Raw genomic sequence first — 3,219 nt, forward strand, 5'->3', positions numbered from 1 at the left:
TATGCATAAAAAACTGTATTTTCACAAATTGCTAATGCATCTTGATGTGATAAAAATACATTTTTGTTGGGAACTCCTGTAATTATACAGGATATCTGTAATTTAACTAATGAATGTACATAAATGTACACTTCATCTGTTTCCGTTAGTTTACAGCATTTGCCTTGAATTTTACAGTCTTATCTATGAAATTAAAAGTAAATATTTGTGAGATTATAATAAATTTGCACATGTATTTTAACAGCCTTTTTATGTCCAAAAATACACTTTTAAATTATTGTATAAAAATTTAATATTAATAACATAGATTTACAGATGTATTTAAATATTCTTTTTATGTCAAAATTTGTTTTTTTTTTATGGTCATGCAAATTGACAAGTATGTTGCTGTAACTTTATTGACATTTTTGTTTATTTCAAAACCACAAACAAATATCAATTTTTTGTTTTTTTTCAGAAACTGAAATTTTACAGTTATTTAGAGTTGCAGGTTTTAAATATTATTTTATATTAGAAATGTAAATTCACAGTCTTTTTATTTTATTTATTTATTTTTGGTCATTTCATTAATATTTAAAAAAAATCTGGAAAATAAAATGGTAAAATTCCTTAAAATTATTATTATTGTTATTATTATTTAAAACACATGCACTTGTCACATCAAATAAAATATAAAAGAAGTGGAGGACTTTGATTTGAAACTATTAAAACGTTAAAACGCACCAGTGATTTAGATAGGGCCTCTGCAAGCTTTGATCAGTGTTTTAATTGATCATGGTCACAGTGTGTTATATTCTTGTTTTCAGTCAGCTTCATTAACACAGCCAACATGTGCATGAGCTCTAAAAATCCTCTCAAAACACAGACGTGTAAAATGTAATAAAAATTTTGAAACATAAAGTATACGACACTCTACAGTCAAAGCAGCACAACTGATGAAGTCAGTGTGTTGAGCTCAGCTTGCATCGAATGCTAAAGAGATGAGGTGGATTTTCAACACCAAAGGTAAAAGTTCCTGTATTTGTCGCATTCCTAATGAAAAGATCAACTGTTCCACAGANTAAAAAAAGCATATCAAACAAGAGCTCGGGTCTTAAGAGGTTAAAAAGAAATCTTCTTCTCTATCTCGTTAATTGTCTTGCAGCTCCTCAGATTTATCTCATGACTGCCTGCTGTGTCCTAATCCCAGGACTGAAACTGTATATACACAGTATATACCTGCATGTGTGTGACTGTATATGTCGTCTATGAATGCATTCGCTCAGACTGTGTTCTGTCTACAGCAGCAAAATGAGAAGGCTGCAAGACTCTCATAGGAAAATACGGTTGTTTTGCCATGACGGCAAAGACAAATATGTTTCAGCAATTCCACATAATCTGACAGTGCTAATATACACACAAGCTGCCAGCATCAGAGACTCTGCAGGTTGTTGCTGCAGCAATATGCAAGCAGAGATCTCAAGGGTCAGAGAAAAGACACTTTAACGAGCGCAGACAGAGTTCAGTACTGGTAATGAAGCTGCACCGACTACATTCTCTCACCATCAGATGGACACAACTTCCCCCCGAGGAACGATGAATTAAGCTATACGCAATCATCCTCCATCTGGGGGTGGTGGGTGGTCATTGGAGAGCTGGTTTCACCGACGATTACAACTTTAGAAGCTGCCAAAGAGATGAATGCATGTAATAATGGTGAAAAAACAAAACAAAACACAGAGAGCGATTGTACACTGATGGGAAAAAGCAATTCTGTTTTTGTCAATAGTTTGAAATAGGCCAACAGAATAGAAGCTACACTGGGATAAGTATTGGAAAGTACAGAAGCATGTGTTTGTTTGTTTGTTTTTTTTTTTACAAGGAACAAACCTTACAAGAGGCAAAAACACTCCCAAGGTCAAAGTAGTAGTAATATATAAGCACACTGCATTTTGAAAAAGGATGTGTGACTTTGTAAAGGTTAAAATTTTACATCTTTTTCCTGTATTGCCCATATTTGGAGCTACATTAAAGCTTAAGGTTGGTCAAGATGTAAACCCAGTTGAGGAGACAGAAGCAGTTCAAAGAATATTTGTGGCATCTAAGACTAGAAAGAGCAAATCAGCCAAACCTCTGTGGGCTTTCTTTAATGAGAAACCGACTTGGAAGACTTGCAGACAAAACTGTGCAAGCTGCAGCCTTCGGGGGGTGTTGTGAAGTTTGTTGCTTGAATTCAGTCCCAGCTGATGGCTGTCGAAAGGCACACAATCACTCGAGATGTGGATGCTCGAAATGGCTTAAAGCTATGAAACCGAACTCCAAGGACGCCGAGCTCCACCAGCAAATCTCAGGCTGCTGCTATGAAGGAGGAAAAAAACACAACATGTTTTTTTTTCTAAATAGTCTGAGTAAGCAGCTGTCTAACACTTGTACGCAGTTCTCAAAGCCTGCTGAACTACTGCCCAATCCTCATACTGAAGTCTATTTTCTGCTCCACAATGGGTGAAATAATGCAGCTGCAGGGACTCCAGAGTGAAACAATAAGGTGTCAACATCCTGACTTTAGACTGTATAGCCGCTGTAACCCACTGACAGTCTTTTAAATATCATTGATTGATTCTGGTTTGGTATTTTTAACTGAACTGTGTTTCCTGTTTAAGGAATCGTGCACAGGTTCCATTTATTTTGTCACCAAAGTCAGCATAATGTCTATGTTTCAGAACAGCAACGTCAAAGCTGGAATAAAAATAGAAGATTTACGCATAATTTCAGTTTTTACTGCATTTGTTCTGGTTAAATGATATATTTTGTTCTTCACTCAACATCACCTCCATAACATCAACATGTGAGAGAGATTTATTCATTTATTGTTTCCTTCTGTGTCATGGGGTTAATGAGGTTTGGAGCCAAGGTCGCAGATTTCAGGAGAAACGCAAGAGATAAACAAGTGATATTCCACCAGCTGGGGCATCAAAAAATACAGTAAATGACCATATGATAAAATATAAAAATTTACAATAATCAAAAAACCTAAAGTTTGCACTAGATTATGTGTTTTTTTCACAGTTTAATGAACAATATTTACATATGTTTAAAAAAATCATGAAAATAATATATAAAATAATACATATATAATGATATAGATTATATATGCATAAAAAACTGTATTTTCACAAATTGCTAATGCATCTTGATGTGATAAAAATACATTTTTGTTGGGAACTCCTGTAATTATACAGG

The sequence above is a fragment of the Stegastes partitus genome, unplaced genomic scaffold, assembly GCF_000690725.1.
Source record: "Stegastes partitus isolate 25-593 unplaced genomic scaffold, Stegastes_partitus-1.0.2 Scaffold1223, whole genome shotgun sequence".
NCBI classification, from domain to species: Eukaryota; Metazoa; Chordata; class Actinopteri; family Pomacentridae; genus Stegastes; species Stegastes partitus.